The sequence below is a fragment of the Eurosta solidaginis genome, chromosome 2 (genome assembly GCF_040869045.1).
Source record: "Eurosta solidaginis isolate ZX-2024a chromosome 2, ASM4086904v1, whole genome shotgun sequence".
Taxonomy (NCBI): domain Eukaryota; kingdom Metazoa; phylum Arthropoda; class Insecta; order Diptera; family Tephritidae; genus Eurosta; species Eurosta solidaginis.
Window position 1 is genome coordinate 123,714,388 of NC_090320.1, and position 26,686 is coordinate 123,741,073.

The window sequence follows — 26,686 nt, forward strand, 5'->3', positions numbered from 1 at the left end:
CCAAAAAAATATGTATACGTATACAGTTCTGCCAAGTTTTTGTGGCATTTTGACATTTGCGGGGCAGTGCTGCCAAATGTTTATATGGCTATGCGCAACTGTCGATGGCCGTTTTTTTTTACCCGTCAACGTAAACGTATATACGCGTGTTAAAAAACACGACTAATGTAAATAATATCGGTGCAAGTACCGAACCTTGTGGCAATCAAATATTTACGATACCAGGTAACAGTATGGTGACATACCTACAAACATAAATAAAAGATCCATGTACTTTGTTTTTGTAAATTCGATGGACCAAGGTCAAAATCGTACTGTGCTGGAAATTGATGTATCAAATCAAATAAAAAAGTCTATAATCAGCTGTCCCGTGCTGCCACCTGGTATCGATACGCCATGTCCAAACCGATGAAACTGCTTTTCCGATTATTGTCCTCTGCTTTCTTTCACTCAAATAACTTCGGAACCATTCCAGGGCCTTGCCTCTGATGCCAATTTTAAACATAACGTCCAGCAATTTCATCAACTGTTTCGTAAGCCCGTTTCAAGTCTAAGAAGACAGACACCACAAAAACATACGTTTATCTTGAACGTTTTAATTCAGCTTTGGGAAAACAATAAAATACAAAAATGTTACAAAGCGAAAACAAATGTCATTTGAAATTATGCAAAAGAAGAAGCATAATCGTGTGGACAGGAATGTAATTTACGAAATCATACTACCGAAATCAACTTGATATTGGTGCCGTGGAGACATAAGCATATAAACTTATAAGGTGTAAAATTATATCCATTTACGCACCCTGTTATATGAACGCACCTAGTAATACTCTTGGTAAACTTGATTGTTTATCAGCTGTATAATTGCCGAACAAAACTTTTTTGATTGTTATGCAAATTAAAAAATGCCAAGATTAAGTGAAAAATCAAAACTAAAATGCATTTACTTGCTGATGTTGGAGATTTCTGATGAAAATGCCTGCTGTAATGTCTGCATGGTTGCATTCCTTTGAGTTTACCGCGTTTACACAATGAAATGTGCGCGTAAATTTATACAAATTGTGTAAATGATTTTTCATCCAAAATTTGACAGCTCGTTTACGCACTAGATAAATTTATACGTCTACACACTTTATAAGGCATTTATAGTGTTACATGAGTCCCCCTATTGTATTAGGATCCTTGCTACGGAATGATGGCTTAAGCTAAGACCACACTGGGCTGCACTACACTGCGCTTTACTTTTTTGCCATGTTAGCCGTGTTTTTTTTACACGTAAACGTCTATACGCTTAAACTTTATATGGACTGCTAAGCGTCAAACTTTAAATTCAACTCTGAAATAGCTGCGCATAAAATGTGTACTACTAAATTTCAATACGCATTATACTCAGATGTAACTGAAATATGTGTTTTTGTTTCACCCTCTACACTAATTCTATGTATTCTATGTGTGTCCACAATTCATCGCAACCGATTTAGCTATATGTTATACACTATGGCCATCAGAGGGTTGTGTCTCCGCTTTTCGGTACACCCTGTGGCTGTAGCTAGTTATTTAACCACTGCCTATATATGGGTCTCCTAAGCATTATCTAATCGAGGATAGGCGTTTTTTTTACGCGCAAACGTAAACGTATACGCGTGTATCAAAAAACACGGCTGTTGTTCAAATAGGAAAAAAATGAAGCGCATTGTAGTGCAGCTCCACAAATCTACCCAGATTGCGCATTGACGAGTTCAAAATTGCCTCGTTCTGCGCATCTACGTCACATTTGACTTGAGCAAACAGCTGATACGCTGTTTTTATTGCAAAATAAAAGAGCATGTTTTTGTGTAAATTTATTCTATTTTAATTTATTGTTTATCTAAAATGTTTTTAACCGTAAATGTATCCGAGAAATGCATCGTTCTTAGCGGTCAACTATAATTTAACATATCTAAACAAATATCGCCGAAACTTCGCTCACAATTGACAACATTATATATGTGTGATAGATCCTGGTTTTGCCAAGCAAAATAATTTTAATTCTCGTTCTGGTATGGAATCATTAATTGTTGTACCGATTTCTAAAGCATCAGCGTGCAGCTTAGATCCACCGCCACATGAAACGTTTGTGCGCAACCTTGTGTGTGTGATTTTTGGCAAGGGGCTGGCTGGGCAAAAGATAAATCTTTTTTCATCAGTAAAATGAAGTGAAAATATCTTTGATTTTAAATCAAATATGGATTCCCCACAAAGAACGGAAGTTTCATTGGAATATATGCGCTGATGTCGCTCGTATCTATCCGTTGCTAGTCAGGACGAACTTAATGACTATATAGATCTGATGGGGTCATTTACACTTTCTCAAAGTGATGTTACTTCCACTATATTAGAGGCTTTCAATAAATATGCACAATTACAAATTAAACCTGGTGATTTCGATGTCAAAGGATATCCACCATGTCACTATTTGTGTGGTCGCTGTTATCAAGATCTAAAGCAATCACATCAATTCATAAACCGAGCTCAATTGAATAATCAAATATTAACGGGAAATTATAAAATCGCACAACTTGATACCGCAGCGGAGGAGCTAAACGCGGAATCAAAAAATATGCATAGGCAAATTCATCAAGACTATTTTAAAGATTCAGGACGTTCGATAGCCGTAAAAGGGGGACGGGAACGAGGACGCAGAAGTGGAGTTCATTAGCAAGGTAAATATAGGGATATGTGTATTAAAATGGAAATGAAACTAAATATAATTTAAGGAGTTCGAATACGAAGAATCAAACGCAAACATTGTTGATGATCCCGTTGACATAAGTGATACCGATAATTATGATTTAGAAATCGCAAACGAAAAGCTAACTAAATTAGTGGTAGAAAGCCTCAACCCACATAAAACCGGCCAATATACAAGTCAAAAGCAGTTACACCTTAGTGAAAGTGTAGGCGGCATCGTTTGTATTGAGCAAGATAATAGTATTGCAAATGATGAGAATGGGCTGACAAAAGGAGTTGCTGGCTATGATGATAATTTGCCAGATGATCCAAGTATTGGTGGTACACGTAAAACTTGTTTTGATTTTAAATGCGAGTTTTGTACATCTATAATCGAGTTTCAGAGGGACTTGTTAACTCACTATGAATTAGATCATGATAGGTATTTACAGAGTTCTACGCTATATACCAAAAGATTTGTTAAATTGTTCCATTTTTTAGGAGATAAAAATCTAAATTTCCCCTGTGATATTTGTGAAAATAGATTTGTTACGAAAAATGCTTTACGTTTACATAGACGGCAAGTTTACCAAAAGGATGAGTATATGGATTGTAATCTCTGTGGACGCGCTTTACTAAAGTCATTTTATCATGTGCACTTGAGGCGTCATAACCAACTGAAGTTTTTGTGCAGCAAATGCCGTAAGTGAAACTACATAGTACTTAAAAGTTAATGCATGTATACATGGATTTGAGCGTGGTTTTGAAAAGGGGCATTGTCATGAGCAATGCGATCAGATTCGGCAATATGTAAACAGATGTTTCATTGTCCTTGCTGTGGTAGTAGGTCAAATGTGCGACCCTTTATAAACAACTCTTTCAATCCCAGTGTTGTTAATGTTGTTGTTGTTGTTGTAGCGATAAGGACACTCCCCAAGCCCTTGGGGCGTGTTATCGATGTTGATGGTCCTTTGCAGGATGCAGATCCGGTACGTTCCGATACCAAGCCCGACCATCTCGGGAACGATTTGTTATTACCACATGCAACCTTCTTGGCCATACCGCCCTCCCACCCCCTAGATCCATGAGGAGTTCGGGGTGGCCAGAGCCTCGGCTGTTAATGAAACAGGATTCGCCACGGATAGGTGGGGTTGACAATTCGGTTTGGAAAAGCTATATTATGCGCTGGTAACCTGAAAGGGTTGCGCTACACAACCCTTTGAATATGTTATTTTAGTCGCCTCTTACGACAGGCATACCCACCGCGGGTATATTCTTACCCCCTAACCCGCCGGGGTCTGTGTTGTTAATCCTTTGCCGAATATACATAAATTCGGTACGTTCAACAAAATATTACCTTTATGATACTAGCCCGACTATCTCAGGATCGATTTCAAGCTGGATCATCCAAACACGTCCTTCCGTGAGTAGTTTTTGATTCCCAGTTTACGTTAAATGAGGTATGATAGAACCACTAGTAGAACAAAATACTTCATGATTTTAAACCTGCATTGAAATTTATGTTGTGTTGCTATAGAAATAAAAAAAACAGTTCCATAACAGTTCTACGACTTTTGATCTTATGCTGTTAACTTCATCCTGTGTTTCCCTCCCTGAATGTTAGAAGAGTTTTACCAGAACTTTCCCTTCGAACCTTCAGCTCGACCTTAAATTACTAAACGCGAGTCACTCTAGCTGAACTTCGTTCTCGATACTGTAACAGGTTAAACTCTTACCTATCCAGAATCAACCCCGACATACAAAATGTATGCCTCGCATGCAATGTGTCCCCACATGACACCAACCATCTCTTTAATTGTAATGTGAAACCAACGCCTCTAACACCCCTTTCATTATGGTCCACCCCTGTTGAAACAGCAAGTTTCCTTTGACTCCCGTTGGAGGCTATTTCATTTCATTTCATTTCATTTGTTTATTACGGCAAAAAAACCTAAAAGTTACGATTTCATTACAACTTTTTATATCTATAGGCAGTTCATTGAAACTTTTTAGACCTTTATAAAAAATATTTTGCTGATCTATTTCAGTTCTGAATAAAGGTAGTTTGAAATTATGTATATTCCTTGTATTAATGTTATGTGTTTGCTTAACTAATACTACGTTTTTACTTCGATATTCAGTTACATTTTCACTTTTAATATTAAATATAAACTTCATAGCGTGAAAAAAATCTTTTGCTTGACACTTAACCAGTTCAAACTTCTCAGCATATCAGCCGTACGAGTATCTCTAGGTTTTTTAAGAATAAATCTCATACATCTGTTTTGCATCTTTTGAAGTTTATCTATTTCTTTTTCTGACACAATGAATAGAATAGATGGGCGGTATACAAAGTGCGGTTCTATAATGGACTTATATATAATTAGTTTGTACCTTTTTTGAAATATTTGGATGTTCTCTGCATAACCCCAATTTTTTCGCAACTTTCTGGACTGTGTAGTTTATATGTTCTTGAAACTTGAGTTTTTTATCAATTATAATTCCCAAATATTTTATACTGTCAACTTTTTGTATGCTTTCATCATTTATTTTTAAACCAATTATATCCTCATTAACGTTCCTCCTTGTTATTATCATAAATTTCGTTTTATTTATATTAAGTTTCAGTCTATTTCCGCATAACCAATTGTACAGGTTATTCATTAACTGGTTCTTAACATAAGCTTCAAGTATTTTACAATCACTAGGCAGGGTGTTTATGGGTCTAAGTTCTTCAGGTTTTACTGTCTTTTTAACTTTTTCCACTGGTATCACCGTTGACGTTTTCCACTTTTCTGGTGCAACACCCTCTTCTAGGCTGTTATTGATTATTCGTGCGTAGAAATATCCTGTATACGATATGCAGTCTTTAAGTACTCCATCAGATAAAAGTTTTCTGCCGCCTATTTTATATTTGAACTATTTCAGAATATTAATAACTTCTAGTCCTAGATTTAACTTCTCATTTGCCTTTATGCAGTTTATACACTTGTTTCCTGGTTGTTCATTACACTCAATGGTCTTATGCTTACCCAAGCATTTGGTACAAACTTTGTTGCTAGTTTTAACATTATATTGCTTATTAATTTTTATTTCACCCTGTTCTAGGCATTTGTTTTGCTTTCTTAGACACTCGATCAGGTAATCTCTATTCTTTTCAAAATGCATGCCTGCTATTAATAATTTTGGTTTATAGTCACGTGGTATCTGTATTTCATATTCATCACTTATTTTGTTGTCCATAATTTGTTTACTCTTATTTCTTTCATCTTCATTAATACTATCGATCACCATAATACCATAATGGCCCGCTTTAATGTCTGCTATCTTTAGCTCGTTAGGGTTAATTTTATTGTTTAGATCTTGCCTTGTTCTTTCACTAGTTTGTTTTGCCTTCGGTTTAACAATAAAGGTAATGCCACATTAGACTGCAGCACTGCACTGCACCACAAAATATTCTTTGCATGTATTCTTATGAGGCACCCTGCAAAAATTGTTGGATTACGTGTTCCATTTTCTTCATGTCCGAGTACTCTAACAATACTCCTTTTCAATGCGTTTGCGGACCACCATCAGCCGATAATTGCTCGTTTTTTAGCGACAGTGATCAAGACACGATGACGATCGAACAGAGTTGCCAAAAGTAAAATATTGCATGCAAATAACTAATAATAAAATTTTACCTTGGCAACTCTGATAAAATGCAACAGCGCACTGGTTTTATGTATACATATTATATTAGTTTCTTTATTCACGTATGCGTATGCGCATTATATTAGTTTCTTTATTCACGCAAATGCTAAATAACATAAGAATATTCGTAATATAAAATATAAAAGTTGTTTTGCCCCTCTTCATTTACTTTCATTTTAAATTTAATTCACTTCGATAATTCTTTCCGACACAATTCCTCTTTAGTACTTTGGCATATGATCCTCTGTGAGTGCTCCATGGAGTACTACAGTGAAAGTACTTTGTAAAGTACTCTCACGTATGTACTCTTTGGAATACTCACAAACAAAGCGAGAGTGGGATCACCTTCTCCTCTCCTAGGACATCGCAATGTTAATTGGAGCACATTTTTTGTATGAATACAGATTAGATTTGGAGCAGTCCTATACTCCCAAAGGAGTATTCCTTACATTATTTATAGAGTACTCGCGTTTTTTGAAGGGCAATTCATGCCTAGCGTCAGCAGCACTGCGCGACCCGGCACAGCGCGGCAAATCTAATCAACTAGGCAAAAAAAGCCGCGGTGGGAAGTGTCGCGCAGTGCTGCTGCCGCTAGGTGTGAATTGCCTCATAAGAATACTTGCAAAGAATTTTGCACCATCTTTTTTCAATCTGGGAAAAAGAGTGTGGAACTCTCCTTCCTCATATCTTGGGTCCAAGACCATAGCCACGACCTTTTTCTTTTCCTTTCCTCTTCTTCGCACAAAAATGAATTAATTACGGCTTCAAAAACTGTGTCGTCCATTTTGCAAACAAAAATGAACACAAACTTTTGCCGCAATGTGTCGCTCGATTGCCGCTTAATGTGAATTGCCAAAATATGTCGCTCTGTGAGGCGCAGCTGCCGCTACGTGTCGCGCAGTGTAATGTGCGCGTACCTTAATAGGAACCCGTTTCTTAAGCTCTGGAACGGCCCTAGCTGTGTTTTTATTTTCACCCGTTCTTAGCATATTTGCATATGTTTGTTGTGGTATCACATCGTTTTTCTCCTTTACTATTGATTTTATTTCACTACAAAATTTCTCATTCTCCCTCCCCACTACTTCAGCATGATTTTTTATTTTCTCTGCTATCTCCCGCACTTTCTTAATTTCAGCCGCATTTTTAATATACATTTCTTGATGCATTTTTAAGGTCGCCAAACGTTCATTGTATTTTTTCTCCATTGTTTTCATTAACGCCCGCATCTCTTTTTGGTTGGTTTTTAAAGCTTCTTCAAATTCGTTTTTGTATTCTTTTAAATAACCACTGTTCCTATTAACACTCTCTTGCATGTCTCGCAATACCAGGTCAATATTAGGGTTTTAGTTTACCGTCGTAACGATAAACAGCTGATTACGTTAAGCTGGAGTCATTGGTGCCGTATGTCGTATCGCTGTATCCGTATCCCTAACGTAATCAGCTGTTTATCGTTACGACGGTAAACCAAAACCCAATTGGTTGGCTACGATACGGTTACGACCTTAGCGGCACCAATAATCGATTGCATTGATTCTCATAAGGTTGGTCGAATCAGCTGTTAAAAGGTTACCGATACGGTTACCGATAAAGCACCAATATCTCCAGCTTTAGGGATACAGATACAGCGATACGACATACGGCACCATTGACTCCGGCTTTAACAAATGTATGGTCACTATTAAGTTATCGACTTCAATCAGAAAAAAGTTGATTGTTTTCCAAACATAAGCAGAGTGCAATCAGTAATTTTTCATCTCTGGCTCTGGAATATTCTCCAGTTTGCCATATCTCCAATCAAATGGTAAGATTTAAGTTGCATACTTTTCTCTTTACTATAGCGCCATTGTATAGTATATTTGTCTTTGCAGTTGCCTCTCACTTTATTGAAGACGGCTCAAAGCCACCCAATGGTATACAAATTTTTTGCTAATACTATTTATACAGTGCTGTTCATAGTAATATGCGATGTTGGAAATTGACGGGCTCCGGTTTGGCTATTAAGGGTCTAGGGAAAATTTTAGAATAGCACCCCCAAGCTCGGGGTAAAACTTAGTATCAAATGAAAGAGGGAGCTGTCCCGATCACAAATATATATATTTTAAAGTGCGCAAACATAATTTAACAGTTATTTGTTTAAGTTTGCAAATTTAGCAAATTTCCATAGCACTTTAAATTACAATTTACACATCTTTCAAAACCTTAATCCACATACATATCTATATCAATTGGCAACGATAAACTTAAATTACATTTTTGTATATTTCACATTTCATTTTTGCATTGTTTTTTCTTATTATAAATGGTTTTTATTAAATCAATCGCGCTTTTGTAGCAACATGCACATTTATATACATATAAGTAAAGGACTGAGGGTCCTTGAACAATAAAAAAATTAAAGGGCCAACTTGCCCTGAAAAGAAACACAGAAAAGTTAGATTTACAGTAATTTATTGAAATAGAACAAGCGGGTTAGTAGTCCACGATGCAACTGCCACTTTGATGCGCGCTGCTTCCTTATATAGAATTGTTGCTCTGCTGCCTTGGGGTGCGCAGTATTTGGTACGCTGGCTTAGGCCCTAGCTTCTCACGGTTGACATGCACTGAGGGCATGTGCAAGTATTTCACAATCGTGTGAAACATTATTTGCTGACGCTGCTGTCTGGCTCTGTTGGTATGATTCTTGTTGATGTGCAAGTATTTCACAATCGTGTGAAACATAATTTGCTGACGCTACTGTCTGGCCCTGTTGCAATGGTTCTTATTGCGTAAACATTAGTACGTGGTACTAATCATGAACTTGGTTTCCCACAGGTGTATATGGTGAAATATCATTGGCCTTGAATTAGGGTGTTGGGTTGCAAAATGGTATGACTGCAATTATGCTGATACAGCGGAACGCGTACAGGTAGAGTGTGGGAATGGAATGTGTTGGGTGCCGCAGCGTGTTAACTCCTCCCCCTTTAAATATCTGCGTCCCGCAGATTAGATGGCGAAGGGGGTTTCTCGATCCTTGGACTAAGTCGGTTCTCGATTTTTATTTCGGGTAAGTGGATCCTTGCTGTGAGTTTCCTCCAGATAAACCAAATTAGTGCCATAAGTAGTAGTAGTCCTGATCCCTCGGATAGCATGAACCAATTCGTCTCAGACTTAAGGAGTTTCAATACTTTCAAGTTGTCTATTGCCATTCCATGCACCAGATCGAGGTTTAAAGCCATGGTGTGGTTCGTGACACTAGTTAGGATTGGTGGGAGCACCTGAACTCCTGAGGTTGTAATGCTTGAATATGTCTGGTTGTTGATCACTACCGTCTCATTGTCTACCTGTAGAATATAGGATCCGTTAAGATTAGCAGTGGTTTTACCTGAACTTATGGTGCCAACGAAATTGTCCAGGAAAATTGTATCCTCTTTGATTATTTCGATGGTGGATGCGTTGCTTGTTAGGTAAGGGCAACTTGTTTCTCCGCCCTTGAGGAGGCGCGCCAAACAACCGGCCTCCGGTAATAATTCCAAGGATTTCCTTTCGCATACCATTGCAGAGGATAGGTGCAAGCAATCTCCCTTTATGCCATACGTCTCGCGTTTGCTTGTAAGAATAGTTTTGTAGGCCAATTCTATCCGGTGGCCCCTCCGAATATTAGCTCGTGTGATAAGATGGTTGAATCTTTCTTCTGTGACCTTAGGCAGAGATAAAACATACAGCAATAGCGTGTTGTTAGTGTAGATCGAGGGTTTACTATACTCGATGGCTTCGATGGCATTACTGTAGGGAAGGATGTCGATCTCGCCAACAAGCTGGTTAACTTCTTCCTTGCTTAATAGATTACTGTTGACGATGCCAGCCTTGGCCATTTGGCAGGCGCGTATCAGCTCGTTTATATCTTCCTTTAGGATGGTTATTTTACTTTGGACATCTTGTTCGAGCCTTTCCCTGGTTCTCCGCTCAACGACGTCATTTGTTATCGTCACAATGGTGTTTAGCTTCTGCAATAATTCGTCAGTTTTTTTGAAGATTGCATTATTTACCTTGTATTGTCTGTTATTATTTTGATTAAGGGAGTTCTCGTTGCTGAGGACCTTATCCCAGTCGGTGGCATCTGGTGATCCAGCTACCCATTTCCAGGCAGACCCTATCCAATTAATGGATCGCTTAGATCTCGCAAGGTTGTGCCCTCTTAGCTCGTTTAAGTGCATGTTAATTCTATTTAGTTGGAACAGTAGTACCTCCGTTGTTGTTGTTGTTTCATTGAGGTTGATTAATAAACGCTCCAGTTGAGCCGTTGCCAAGTCATAGCGCTCCAGATCTATTATGTGAATGAGCTTAAAGTGTCCATCGATGATCCAACCGTACCCATCTCGTATAGAAGCCAATGGTGAGTCTATTTTAAATATCTCATAAGAGTGCGCGGTTGCGCAGAGGCAGATGCTATGAATTATAGTAATGTTAGTAAAAATTGTATCATCTTAGTGTCTATTTTGCTAAGCTAGTCTATGAAATTTCAAACAGTCGTTCATTCATACAATAAAATTTTTTAAGAATATTCTAGGAACTTATCCTAATTCGAGTTGCATAGTGGAAGGTGAATTAGTAAAAGTTGGTGAAGTCTGTTATGTTAAGAAGGTTTTTCTATTTCCATTAGTTGGGAACCCAGTAGTGAAGAAGTTGGTTATATTAGTTGCAAGTTTCTAATTCGACCAGTGTTATTGGTTATGGAAAAATTTAGAATTGTTAATTTGTTAGTAAATTTCATGCAAAAGAATTTTTTTCTTTTTCTTTTTTTTCTTTTTTTTTTTTTTGAGAGAGAATCTCCATTCCCCTTCTTTTTTTTATTATATTTTTTCTTTTTTTTTTTTTCTTTTTATTTTATTTTTTTTTTTTATTTGTTATTATTATTATTTTTTTTTATTTTGGCGTTTCTTTTTACGCATGTTTGCCGCCTTTTTCGCAGCTATTACTTGCATTTATTTTGCAATTTGTATCTTGTGACGCATATTTTTTCATTTGCATTGGAGTACAGGTGTTAACTTGACTATGGAAGGTCCGCGTTGATCCCTTTTATTCGTAAGCGTTTATAATTGCAAACGACCTACTCATGGCACGGATGACTTCACGCAAGTAAGCAGAAGATCATTTTGGGGGAATTGAACCCCTCCGAATCAGTTATCCCACACCAGTGAGAAAAAGGGAATTGAACCACTATAACTTCAACGGCTACAGGCGCATTAACGCTCGCATCCGGACCTCCGGATTCTAATGATCTTAAGCTTCTCATTAACCTCTTGACCAATGTTATCTTATACGTTCTTTACATCCACTTTGTGGAATTTTTTTCCACTTTCCGTGGTAATGGTAACATTTCTGTTTTCGGCAACGGCTTCTTTTTTATAGAGTGCCTTTTGTTTCCCTTTTATTTGTTTGTTGGCGATGAATAATTCATCACCACTATTAAAGTTCCGCGGGGGCGAGCGGGTTATATTTTTCCTTGCATTTCTACTCTCTTGTTCGTGGAATAAGAGAGCCTTGATATTTGCGTGCGTTTGGTCCCTAAAGTCTCTTAGGCCTTGATAGTTTATTCTAGCCGTTCTGTTAAAGAATACATCCACCGGTTTTCTTTTTGTTATAGAGTGGATAGTATTGTTGTATCTATCTACAACAATCGCCACCCTCTCTTTGGGAGTCATTCTGGGAAGATCCTTACACAAACATCGATAAATTTCTATCAGGGTTGAATGTAGCCTTTCCACCTGGCCATTGGTCTCGCTTCGTTGTGTAGGCGTCTGGTAGATTTCAATCCCGAGAGACCTAATGTAATTGAGAACGAGTGGTGTTAGGAATCCCCTCTCGTTGTCCATGACCAAGGTTTTTGGCACGGAAAAATAATGTAAAACATCGGTAAGTTTCTTTCGGATATAAATGGACGACTTATTCTTGATAGGGAATAGTTTGGCAAATTTCGAAAATTTGTCTATACAACTAAGGAACTTTTGTTTTTCGATTTCAAAAATATCCATGTGGATGATCTCACATGGGTGGCTGGGAATTGGTGTCGGTTGGAGATGAGGCTTAGCCGGGTGCCTGTCATATTTATTAAGCTTACAGACTTCGCACTGCTTAACGTAATCCCTAATTTGTTTTGACATACCTGGGAAGTAATATTTTTCTAAAACCTGTTCCCGATTTTCTTTCGGGTTCCTGTGTGCTCTGCGATGCTCTTCCTGGATTATATTAAAAATTCTGTCAGGGATAGTTACATCTTCCACTAGGCGCTGAGTTATCCTGATTTTGTACCTGTGGAAATTATCCGTATACACGTTTTGCAACAGTTGGATGAATTCCTCAGGGATTTTTATGCCATTAATGACATTAGGATTAAGGCATTCCTTAAGAATTGGAATGAGGTTCGATCTATCGATGTTTGGTAAAGAAATAAAATATCTGCGGTAACCGTGATGCGGTTGCTCATGGCATCGAGATTCTTGACCTACCCTAAATATTAACTGATTCCTAAAGACGTTTATGGGTACCTCTACATGCGGTACCAGATCGGAATTATCTTGTTCAGCGGAGTGCATCGTTGCTTCCGATGCAGCATCTTCATCATTGTTTCCAATTTCGCTTCCTGACGGTTGAGCCACCACAGAATCCGTTAAAGCGTTAACTTCGGTCTTCAGACGTGAAAGAGCATCGGCAACCACATTAGCCTTCCCTGGCTTATAAATTATTTCGCAATTATACTCCTCGATTCGTGCCTTCCACCTTTTTAATTTCGCATTATAATTACGGCAGCTTAACGAGAAGGTTAATGGTTGATGATCGGTATATATCCTTATCTTTTTGGCACCGTACAAATACGATCGCAAATTGTCTAATGCCCATACAATAGCCAACATCTCCTTTTCGTTGGTGGCGTAGTTTTCTTCAGTCTGGTTTAGGGAACGAGAAATATATGCAATTGGTTTATCCGTACCTATATCCCCCTGTGATAGAACTGCCCCAATTGCGTAGTTCGATGCGTCAGTTGTTAGGTTAAAAGGCTTGCCGAAATCAGGAAATGACAGAACATCGGCGGAGGTCAGCACACGCTTCAGGTCAGTAAAAGCTTGCAAAGCAGCGCTGTCAAGTTGTATTGCTACCTTCCTCGATGCACTGGCCTTTATTTGTGCATTTTGCCCACGCGTTAGGTTTGTTAATGGCTTAGCTATTTTGGCATAGTCCCGAATGAACTTCCGATAGTAGGAGGTCATTCCCAAAAAACTTTTTAGATCCTTCAAATTGCATGGTGGCAAAATTGAGTTCATGGCCTCCACCTTTTTTGGATCGGGACGAACTCCTTCGGGAGTGATGATGTACCCTAAAAATTCAACCTCAGTCTGCAGGAAATGTGTTTTTTCTAAATTCACTTTAAGATTGGATCGTAGCAATTGGGAAAATACCATTTCGACATTCCTCAAATGATCATCAACATCTTTACCAAACACAATAATATCGTCTATGTAAACATAGCAGATTTTCCCGATATATTGTTTCAATACGTCGTCGATCATGCGTTGAAAAATGGCCGGTGCGTTTTTAAGGCCGAAAGGTAATCTCAAAAACTCATACTTTCCGTTCATCGTTGAGAAAGCAGTTTTTGGTATGTCGGATTCCTTCATTGGGATTTGATGGAACCCAGAAGTCAAATCAATAGTTGTGAAGTAGCGAGAGTTGCCAAGACTACACAAGGTGGCGTTTATATCCGGAATAGGGTAGGTGTCAGGGATCGTTACAGCGTTAAGCCTTTTGTAATCTATCACCATTCGGTACTGTTTCTCCCCATCGGGCTTAGGTTTCTTAGGAACCACCCAAATAGGAGAGTTATATGGGCTCTTGGATGGTCGGATAACACCTTCTTCTAACAACTCGTACACTTGTCGGTCGACCTCTTCCCTCATACAAGAAGGATAGGGATAGCTTTTGCTATAAATGGGTTCGGGGGTTGTTGTCTTAATTTCGGCTCGTACGCAGGTGTCTACCAATTCCGTCCCGTTAAGGGGTAAGAAAAGATCGCTAAATTTATCAATAAGGTTACACAATTTTCCTTCTGTCTCAGGAGGGAGATCTTTAGACAACGTATAATTCACTTGCGTAGATGTGCGAGCTTTCAATGGAATTTTGTATTTGTTTACTTTCAGGATGTTCGATTTCCTATCAACTATAGCGCCTATGTCCCTAAGTGTGTCGTCTCCTATGATCCCGTCAAATGACGTCAATCCTGGGAGCACAAAGAATGTTGTCTCAGAGTAATTACTTATGTCTTTAAATAGTTTTAAATTAATTTTTTCTTTTATAAGAATATTCCCGCCAGCTGATTTTACGGAGAAAGGGTTTTCGACCGGATTACCTTGCTTCACGACCTTTCGGCTGATGAAATTTTTATTGGCACCGGTGTCGATGAGAAAATCTAGGATGCGGCCGTCAGGGAGTACGTACTCTATGTAAGGTACGCTAGATGGCCGTCGGATAAAAAATTCTCCGCCTGTGCATCTTTTGCCTTCTGTAGGTAGTTATTCTCTTCGTCTATGGTGCTTTCGGTTTCTATGTTGAACAGCCTTTGCTGTTTCCGCGGAAGATTGTCTGACTTTGCACCTCGTTTAAAAGGATTCGGTCTGTTCATATAATTTACCTTACGGGACTGGGTAGATTCGTCTACGTCCATTTTCTCGATGGGTGGCTGAGAGGTTGTTGGAGGATCTCGTTTTGGTACGGTGTATCCACCTCGTTTTTCAAAGGGATATCGACGCTCCTGGGGTCGGTACGTCGTCCTAGGTGGTAGCGGAGGTGCCTTGTTGCGCTCTAGGCCATGCATGCGTTCTGGCATGGTGTTCATTGGTGCGATAATGCGATTATTGAATCGCGTAGTATGCACCGTGTAATTTCTTAAGTTTGTATTTTGTAATTCGAGGCACCTTGAATATGCCTCGGGTAGAGTCTTTGGACGCTGAACCAGGAGCATCTTTGAGAGATCGCCATTCAATCCGCGGATGAACACATCCAGTGCGCGGTTCCTGTACGTGTCTATAAGTACCCGCACTGTCTCCGGAGAATATTTCTCAGTTTTAAGTTTATTAATTATTAGAGCAAATTGGTGATTCACGGCTCCGAAGAAGTCGTCAAGCCGTGAATCCTTTTGAGAGAGTTGGTGGAGTTGGTACTCCAAGGTGCAGATGTCACGTTTGTCCGCATAATGGAGTGATAGACATTCTTTCATGGCGGCCCAGTCAGTGTCAAAAATACTATAGGAAACGAGGGCAGTATCGGCGGGCCCTCGTATCTTTTGGCGAACGTGTTGTAAAATTGCCCGATAGATGGGCTTATTCTTCACTGGCTCGAAGTCTTTAAGGATGCTTTCGACAGCGTGCACCCACGACACAAACATAGTTGGATTACCATTAAAAATTTGTAACTCTTTTACGGAGTCCGGAAGCCTCGAGATATCCTTTAATTCCGCCTCAGTTGCTGGAGCTCGGGGTTGAACAGGAGCTTCTACCGTTTCTCGCACCGGGGTAGCAGCTTCTATCGAAGCGATTCTGCTTTGGAGTGTGTCCAAGCACGATACACGCCTCTCCAAACCATTTATTTGGTCCATAAGTGCATTCACGGCACCTGTCAAATTTGTAACTGTAACCTGGAGTGAATCCATCCTGGAAGACGAAAGAGAAGAAATATGGAAACAACAAGAAGTATTACTCACGTAACCAGGATTAGCATTTAATTGTTCACTCTAATTTATAGCCTTTATTTAGCTAATATTTTTCTTTCACTTATTGGCTTTTAATTCCTTTTTTTTTAAATATAGCTTTAATTTAGCTAATTTTTTTTTTTCACTTATTGGCTTTTAATTCTTCTTTTTTTTTTTTTTTTATATAGCTTTAATTTAGCTAATTTTTCACTTCACTCCAATTCACTTCACTACTGGTCCCTGCTCGGGCGCCAGTAAAGGACTGAGGGTCCTTGAACAATAAAAAAATTAAAGGGCCAACTTGCCCTGAAAAGAAACACAGAAAAGTTAGATTTACAGTAATTTATTGAAATAGAACAAGCGGGTTAGTAGTCCACGATGCAACTGCCACTTTGATGCGCGCTGCTTCCTTATATAGAATTGTTGCTCTGCTGCCTTGGGGTGCGCAGTATTTGGTACGCTGGCTTAGGCCCTAGCTTCTCACGGTTGACATGCACTGAGGGCATGTGCAAGTATTTCACAATCGTGTGAAACATTATTTGCTGACGCTGCTGTCTGGCTCTGTTGGTATGATTCTTGTTGATGTGCAAGTATTTCACAATCGTGTGAAACATAATTTGCTGACGCTACTGTCTGGCCCTGTTGCAATGGTTCTTATTGCGTAAACATTAGTACGTGGTACTAATCATGAACTTGGTTTCCCACAGGTGTATATGGTGAAATATCATTGGCCTTGAATTAGGGTGTTGGGTTGCAAAATGGTATGACTGCAATTATGCTGATACAGCGGAACGCGTACAGGTAGAGTGTGGGAATGGAATGTGTTGGGTGCCGCAGCGTGTTAACTTATATATATATTTTATTGATATTACAAAGCTGTGCTGCCACATAAACAAAAAAAAAAAAAAACAATTATAAAAGTTACCTTACCAACATTCAGTTAATAAAGAAAAAGGAAAATATATATTTTTTCTACTCATTTTGAAAAGTTGAAACAACTTTCCGCGTAGGCGGCCGAAGGTGTTATATATACATCAGATGAAAGGTATTTTTATGAGTTATTTTTCGATTCTGCACTTGTTCCGTTTTTTAGATGTGGCAGCACAGATTTGTAATGTCATAAAATATATATACGTATACACATATAAGTTGTATAGAAATTTGCAAATTTTAACAACAAATAACTTTTAAATTATAAGTTGGCGCACTTTAAAATATATATATTTGCGATCGGGAGAACTGCCTTTCATGTGATACCAAGTTAAACCCCGACCTTTTGGAAGGGAGGGGGGGGTGTGCTAAACTAAATCGCTGCCAGGGTCTATTTGGTTTTATTCGGAAACCAAAGAGGTTTGAACTTTGAAATTTTGCATATAGGTTGTCATGGAGTTTCCCACCGAAAATTAATAATTTTATGCCCCTATTACCGTTTACAACTCAACTCTGCTTGGGTTGAAATTTCGCAATTTGGTATTGCATATTACAACACAACCTGTCAAAAAAAATGTCGGTTGAGTTGTCTAGTCTAACAACTTTTTGTGGCATTACCGTTTATAACCTTGTGTTAGTGTAGTTGTCAAAGGCATCAAAATTTGACAACTGATTACTTAGCAGATGTCTCATACAATTTTTCAGTTGTTTGGAATAAAATAACGTTTTACAAGACGGTTCACCACCTAATTTTTAACAAAAATTTTCAAAGTTGGTATCAAAAGACACGTTTCAACCTCCGTTTTTTAGAATCCGAAATTAAAAATTAAAAATTTAATTTCTGTCATCATTTCGGTTCAAATTTGCGGTAATTCTTTACTTTAGCTCACAACTGCTAAAACTCGTTCTAATATCGGGAGAGGTGTCAAAAGACGCGTCTTGATCCCAGGACCACGAATCCGAAAGCGGAAATGGTAATAGTCTAGTTGAGGGGTCGCCTGCTAATACGTTACCAAAAATATCGAGAGAGGTGTCAAACGACGCATCTTGACATCAGTATTAATAATCCGAAGGCGGAGAATAAAGATTTTAACTCGTTCAAAAGATATTAACGAAATATATTACCTCTGAAACCGGGGGTGGAATCCATAGTATTTTTGCGCAGAACACCTTTCTGCGTTGGCGGCCTTCGGCCGCGCTTATAAAAAATAACCCTGTGCTACGCCATGCCAAGTCCGGGTGTGTGGTAAACCGTGGCAGTAGCCACGCAAAAAATGCTGCAAAATGATGCAAAATTTTTTGTGTGTGTACAAACACAACAACAACCACATGAAAATCGCCAACTTCAACTGCAAATATCTCCGTACAGAGATAATTTTTCTTTTCCGTTATCGGATTATTGTTCTCGAGATTAATACGGGTTTTTGACACCTCTCGATATTTTTGGTAGCGTATAAGCAGTTGACCCCTCAACTAAACTATTACCGCGGAAATTAAAAATTGTATTTCTGTCAAAAGATATTTCAAAAAAAACCGAAAAATGGTCCCGGAGCACTCCGAAAACTGGGGTGGAGGGTTTCTGTATCGGCGGCCTTCGGCCGCGCTTATAAAAAATTACCCTGGGTGGGTCCAACACCGGTTTGGAGACCAAAACTATATCCGCGCAATTTTTTCTTTTCCGGCAGCAATTGTGTAGGTCAGGGAAACAGACTCTTAGTCCCTACCTCCGTTTGCACCGTTTGCCAGCACAGAATATATATGTTCGCGACATCTGCCCAATGCAGCTCCTGCCTTGTGTGGTCCACTTTCCCAGATGTTCTGGTCTCCGCGACGGCAACCCCCCGACGGGTTTCATCGCGCCATGATGCCAGGTCGCAAACCCAAATCATCCGGGTACCCCAATGCTTGCCCACGGAGGCCCAGTCCCAGGGCCACAACAGCAATTGCGTCCTGGCCTTCCTTAACCCAGGCGTAGTCACCCATCACTTACCCCCAGAGTGGTGACGTCTCCCCCTATGCACTTCAGAGTTCTGCAGTTAAACTGTAATGGACTAACTGAAGATTACGGAGATAGTCGATTTCATGAAGCGGCATAACATCCGCATTGCTGCGATTCAAGAGAATAAACTCACAGCAAGATCCGCATTGCAGACCTGCTCTGGGTATAATGTCCACAGAAAAGATCGCGAGAGCGGAAATGGAGGCGGCCTCGCGTTTATCATACACCACTCTGTGCAATATTATATATTTGACCCTGGCATCGACCGCAGGGACAATATCTTCGAACGTCAAGGCCTATCTGTCCGGTCAGGTTGCGGTTTAAATCAAAACCTCCACCATAGAACAGTACTCGTAGCGCTAGACCTATCAAAAGCTTTTGATACGGTCAACCATGGCTCGTTACTGCAAGACCTGGAAGGGTCTACCCTCCCCATGTCTTAAAAGATGGACCGCAAATTATCTGGGTGGTCGGCAGGCATCAGTGCAATTTAGAAACGAAACATCAAAACCAAGGAGAATTAAACAAGGGGTGCCACAGGGTGGTGTCCTATCCCCACTTTTGTTTAATTTCTACATATCTAAGCTACCTTCACCACCGGAAGGAGTCACAATCGTTTCCTACGCCGATGACTGCACAATAATGGCCACAGGCCCAGGCCCACAGATCGATGAGCTGTGCAAAAAATAAACGGCTACCTCCCTGATCTCTCCAGTTTTTTCGCCTCGCGAAACCTGGCATTATCACCGACTAAATCTTCCGCGACCTTATTTACAACATGGATGTCCCAAATGTCGACCATTTTGAACATCCACGTCGATGGCACTACGCTACCGACTGTCCTGCACCCCATAATCTTGGGTGTGACGTTTGATCAGGATCTACATTTTGGTGAGCACGCAGCCGCAATTGTTCCGAGAATTCAGAGCCGTAACAAAATCCTCAAATCCGTCGCTGGAAGTACCAGGGGAAAAGATAAAGAAACGCTCATGACTACATATAAAGTACCCCAGCGGGTCAGGGGTCAGAATATACCCGCGGTAGGTATGCCTGTCGTAAGAGGCGACTAAAATACCAGATTCAAGGGGCTGTGTAGCGCAACCCTTCAGGTTGCCAGCGCTATATATAGCTTCTCCAAACCCAATTGTCAAGCTCACCTATCCGCGGCGAATCCTGTTTTACTAACAGACGAGGCTCTGGCGACCCCAAGCTCCTCATGGAACTTGGGGGTGGGAAGGGAGGGAATGGGCTGAAGGATTAATGTGGCCACATAAATCGTTCCCGAGATGGTCGGGCTAGCACCATAATTGTGCTATGGTACCGGAGCGTACCGGATCTGTATCCGGCAAAGGACCATCACATCGATAACACTCCCCAAAGCCTTCGGGCAGCAACCTTATCGCTACAACAACAACAACTACATACAAAGCAATTAGCCAGCCGATTGGTCGCCAGCCCATATGGTCGCCAAGCCTAAAAATTACCCACTGGAAGAAGCTACAGGCCCGCCAAAATACTGCTCTCAGAATTGCCACGGGCTGTCTTCTTATGTCCCCAGAACACCATCTGCATAATGAGGCGTAAATACTCCCCATCAGGGAGAGAAATGAGATGCTGACCAAACAGCTCCTGTTGAATACCCAGGAACCTGAGCATCCCAACAGACATCTGGTTGATGAACCAGCACTGCCTAGGGCTTAAGCAGTTATCTCCGTAAGAATTTTGAGGAAATAAGGAACCTGAGACCCCAGCCGTATGAAGCGAAAAAACACAAGCAGGTCCTTGGTGAACTCGACAAACAGGCGTCGGACCTTTATGCCGGCAATTGCTCGGTGAATCCAGTACTCAAAGAAAAGTATCTAAAACTCGCGGAAGAGGAACGCATACTCCCCAGGGAAACGTGTGTCACTCTTGCTCAACTTCGTTGTGGATACTGTAACAGGTTAAACTCTTACCTATACAGAATCAACCCCGACATACAAAATGTATGCCCCGCTTGCAATGTGTGCCCACATGACACCAACCATCTCTTTAATTGTAATGTGGAACAACGCCTCTAACACCCCTTTCCTTGTGGTCCACCCCTGTTGAAACAGCAAGTTTCCTTGGATTCCCGTTAGAGGATATTGATGACAATTTGTAATCGGTCGCGGCTGTTAGGTGGGGCGAAGCACTGCTACAACAACAACAACATACCCGCGCAAACCACCCACAGTTTTTCTGGTGGGTAAAACAAAATCATCAAAACTACAACAACCACATGAAAATTTTCGATTTTGTATGCGAATATCTCCGAAAAGAAATTAAATTTCAAATTTCCGCTTTCGAATTCGTGATCATGGGTCCAGAGCGCGTCTCTTGACACTTCTCCCGATATTTTTGGCCGAGTTTTAGCAGTTGTGAGCTAAAGTAAAGAATTACCAAATTTGCATGTGGTTGTATTTTGCCAGATTTTTTGTACACACTAATGCAGAAAGGCGTTGGACCCACCCAGGGTTATTTTAATAAATCGCGGCCGAAGGTCGCCAACGCAGAAAGATGTGCTGTGCAAAAAAACTGGATCGGGCCTCATATTTCGGACCCTCTCGGGCCATTTTGTGGGCTTTTGTAAATATTTTTCGACAGAAATAAAATTTTCAATTTCCGCTTTCGAATCCTAAAAACGGGCGTCGAAGCGCGTCTTTTGATACCACCTTTGATAAGAGTTAGATGGTGCACGGGCTCATAAAACGTTACCAAAAAAAAAAAAAAAAAAAAAATTTAAAGCCGGTAGTTAAACCGTTTTTAATCAAACAATAATCAACAAATTTGTACACATTTATAGAAAAAACAACGTTTAAACGAAGAATTACATTGAATAACTTTTTGACTTTATGGAGCGACATTCCGAAGTTGGACGAGGCTGGCCGCAGTTCGGATGCAGCCAAAATAGGTGGAATTATGCGAACGTGAGTCGCATTGATACTAATAACTAGTCCTGGGAATCCTGTTTTAGAGTAAAATACAATTTTGCCTGTTTGGGTTTTAATCCACCTCGCACAAACATGCTCCTCAATAATATCTAAAACCACTCCAAAACCAAAATCATTTCCACAGCATTTTTGATAGCTGCCATCAGCAAGGAATCTGAGTATGGCGCATAATTTTACAATAGGGGTAAAGCCTTCCCTCAAACGCGTATGCGCGTGTATTATGTTTAGTAATGAGCAAAATGCTTCCTTTTAAATCTGCAAACTAACTTCAATTGAAGCTTATCATTTGTCACTTGAAAATTTTCTTACTTGGTGCTGGGTAGTTCCAAGGGATTGAAATGATCACGCGAATGTTTTTCGTAATCGGTACATATCAACCAATGCTTAAATTTCCGCCACAAATTGATAGCTTTCATTTATCTGTGAAATCATCACTTTCTTAGGTTGGCAACATCAATTGAACTTCAACTGAAATAAGTTGTAATTCGTAATACCAAACAGGAGTTGAGTTTTCTTAAAGTTGAGTTGTTTTAATTACAACCCAACTAAGTTGAGTTGTAAACGGTAATAGGGACATTAAATTGTTGTTATTGATGTATTTCTAATAATAAAAGTACATATAATTATAGGAGTATCAAATATCAAAACTAAAAATTACTTACATTTTCATTTCCTCTCGTTCACCTGTAAAATATAAGTGAATAAATTTGGGATTCCCCGCTGTTCATTTCGCCCGAACAAAGAGTTGCCGATAAGGTGAAATCTTTTTCGAACACGAACAATTTTATTGCCACCCTCTGCGATAGGGTGAACAAAAACGGAATATTTTCGGGTGAAAATAAAACTCGCAATAAAATAGAATTTACATACTTAGCAATACAGGAATTTCACTTTTTCCACTCAGCTTCCGATTGTGCAGTATTTATTGATTTATTTCTAATAATAAAAGTACATATAATTATAAGAGTATCAAATTTCAAGAGAAAAAATTACTAACATTTTCTTTTCCTCCTCTCGTTCGCCTGTAAAATATAAGTGAACAAATTTGGGTTTCCCCGCTGTTCATTTCGCCCGAACAAAGAGTTGCCGATAAGGTGAAATCTTTTTCGAACACGAAAAGTTTTTTCGCCACCCTCTACGTTAGGGTGAACAAAAATTGAATATTTTCGGGTGAAAATAAAACTCGCGATAAGGGCGAATATTTTAAGTGCACACATCACTTTACTTTTTTTATATTTAGTATATTAACATAATCTAACTTGCACGAATTAACGAAAAAACAATGTTAAATTTCACTAATTTACTTATAAAATATCAAAACAAATGTTCCAACAAATTTCTGTCGAAATGAAAACACATCAAAGTGAACGTGTTGCCAGCTAAGCAACGCTGGAAATTACTTTTGTTGTTCTGTTAGGATTAATACAAGGCGGTGGCGGCTCAACATAAATTAAAATAAACATACAATTACATTGCTTTTGTAATTTACTGAATATTTTGCAATTTAATATGTTAAAAGAGAATATAGATAATACATCTTCAATTTATCGAAATAAAGAGATGCTGGCAAATATTTGGAACTTAACCCTTAGACGGGCAAAATAGAATAGCAAAATTTTGGATTTGGAAATTTTAGTTTGCGCATAATTTGCCATCGCTGATGTCATATTCGAAATCAGATTTCTAAAATTTCGTCTAAGTTTGGCGCTAGGCCCCAAAATTTGGAGACCGTCTGCAGACGGTCTTGCCCGTGTAAGAGTAGAAAATGAACGAGGTGATTAAACAAGTATTTAATAAAATAATTCAACTTTATTCAAGAAAAATAGTTCACAAGCGGTAACAAAAGTATTACAGTATTGCTTTTACATTATTCGTGAGTGTGATAATCTCTGAAACAGTTTTTGCTACTTGAGTAACATAAATGTATTTGACATTTTGTACCAAAGATATGTGTATCTGATTTCTTGCAAAACTTGCAAGCTTTTTTTGAACTCCACTCAGAAATGTGGTGAAACTTATCATATATTATGTCCTCCCGAGGGTGTATTGCTCTTTTACCAACGGCGGTTTTACTGTGGATAACATGTGGGGTGCTTGGGGGCCGTCCGACTGTTGGCCTATCAGTAGAAGCACACAGAGCTTTAGCTAACTCCAAACGAAATTGATACAATGTCAAACCTTTTACCCGGTGGTTGCTCTCGGAATATGATGAATTCTTTCGACGATATAGTATGAAAGCATTGGTGATCGCCATATCAAGTAGATGATAAAATATGCGCGTCATGGTATCCATTGTTTTTATACGCAAACCGTTTCTGCCCATATAAGAATCCATGAGGTCTACACCTCCCATGTGCGAGTTGTACTCACGAATTATTTGTGGGCAATCTATCTCAATGTATTCCCTGGTCTTTCTATTATAACTGTGTGTTTTCGATGGGTAGGGGGCCGCATCCCCTTTAGCAAATGGTTGGATACCTACATAAGTTGAACATAGTCGAACATTTTTAGTGTCCTTCCAAAGGACTGTAGTTACGTCTACTCCGTAAGCGGTGCCACAAAACTCAATTGCATATCCTCTGCTTGCTTTTTTAACCTGCGCTTCCGAATCAGACGGTAACTTGCAATTAGATATTCGGTTGGCTCGAATTGTACCTAGTGAAAATATACCACGAGCTCGTAAATAAACTAGAAGTGGAAGAGATGAGTAAAAGTTGTCAAAGTACAGAATATGGTTAGCAAAATTAGGTATGGTTTGCGATAACCGAATCACGACATTGCTCGTAGCTCCCAGATTTGGTGTGCCTGGTAGAACAATATTATCACCGGCTCCATTATAAACTTCAAATCGGTATGCGTATCCATTCGTGTCACATAGGACGAACAACTTGATACCCCATTTATTGGGTTTATTGGGCATATATTGCCGTAAGTGATGCCTTGCTTTTGTTTTGCACATTTGCTCATCGACACATAACCGAGCTTGTTTGGGAACGGAGTCGAAGCGATCGTTCAAAATCTCAATGACTTTCCTTATTCGAAACAACGAATCGTATCCTGGTTCACCTTTTTTGATACGTTTTCTCTCATCAGTAAATGATAAGTATTTCTTTATTGCCACAAACTTCTTCCAAGGCAAGGCTTCCGGTACATGCTTAAATCCAAATTCACTCCAGTGTGACTATATATTTGGATATCGAAAAATAGACATATATATCAGAATTCCGATATATCTTCGAACTTGTGCAGCGTTAGTTGTGAATTGCGTATTTATATCTTCTGAACGGGCTGCTCGATTGGTTTCCTCAACAATCAAATTGAACAGTTGGTAGTTAAAAAAATTATTGAAAAAGTCAACCGGTGTTGTTGTTGTTGTAGCAGTGCTTCGCCCCACCTAACAGACGCGACCGATCACAAACTGTCATCAATATCCTCTAACGGGAGTCCAAGGAAACTTGCTGTTTCAACAGGGGTGGACCATAGGGAAAGGGGTGTTAGAGGCGTTGGTTCCACATTACAATTAAAGAGATGGTTGGTGTCATGTGGGGACACATTGCAAGCGGGGCATACATTTTGTATGTCGGGGTTGATTCTGGATAGGTAAGAGTTTAACCTGTTACAGTATCCAGAACGAAGTTGAGCCAGAGTGACACGCGTTTCCCTGGGGAGTATGCGTTCCTCTTCCGCAAGTTTTGGATACTTTACTTTGAGTACTGGGTTCACCGGGCAATTCCCGGCATAAAGGTCCGACGCCTGTTTGTGGAGTTCACCAAGGACCTGCTTGTGTTTTTTCGCTTCATACGGCTGTGTTCTCAGATGCCGTATTTCCTCAAAATGCTTACGGAGATGACTCCTTAAGCCCCTAGGCGGTGCTGGCTCGTCAATCAGATGTCTGTTGGGATGCCCAGGTTTCTGGGTATTCAACAGGAACTGTTTGGTCAGCATCTCGTTTCTTTCCCTGATGGGGAGTATTCTCGCCTCATTATGTAGATGGTGTTCTGGGGACATAAGAAGACAGCCCGTGGCAATTCTGAGAGCAGTATTTTGGCAGGCCTGTAGCTTCTTCCAGTGGGTGATTTTTAGGCTTGGCGACCATATGGGTGACGCGTAGCACGTAATCGGCTGTCTTAAGTGTTTGTACTGTATCAGGTAACTCAGAGTCTCCGCGGAAGGCTATTTCATTTACATGCATTCTCATCGACCTTTGGCGCCATAGAATATTCGAGAACTCAGTCGATCCCTTGTATATGGCATCCACGCTTGATCCTGTATATCCACCTGTTGAAGGTCGTACCTGTGGTCCTCTAGGGTCAACAGTTGGTAATGGTGAATGCGGTCTTTTCGGTGGCTTACTGGCCTTTCTGGTAGTAGTACGTCCTAAAGAGGTAGCCTTAGAAGTAGATGGTTGCATATCGAGTGGTGTGGTGTTAGCATCCGATATTTTATCTGCTGGTTCAGGTGGGGGGCTTTGTATTTTTGAAGCTACCGTTGTTGATGAAACATCAGTAAGTGCGCTAAGGTTCAGCAAAAGTCCATCTCCCTTTTCAAAATTGCCATTGTCTACCTCGTCTAAAACTTCGGTTATCATTTCTTCTTCTTCAGGCGATATCTGATCAACAACGTAATCTGGGTCTGCTGTACTGTCGCTATCATCTTCGTACTCGG

General features: G+C 39.8%; 1 protein-coding gene across 3 annotated transcripts in view; it reads left to right on the forward strand.

Annotated features, from left to right (window-relative positions):
* The first annotated feature begins 8,088 nt into the window (after window positions 1–8,088).
* Window positions 8,089–26,686, forward strand: part of LOC137240201 (U6 snRNA-associated Sm-like protein LSm4) — a 119,103-nt gene continuing 100,505 nt past the window's right edge. The window contains exons 1-2 of one of the 3 annotated variants that reach the window (XR_010949629.1): window positions 8,089–8,203; window positions 8,271–8,312. The gene's annotated coding sequence lies outside the window, so the exon portion shown is untranslated. Of the gene's footprint in view, window positions 8,204–8,253; window positions 8,313–26,686 lie in introns of all 3 variants that reach the window. The other 2 variants (XR_010949630.1, XR_010949631.1) reach the window with 2 other exon arrangements.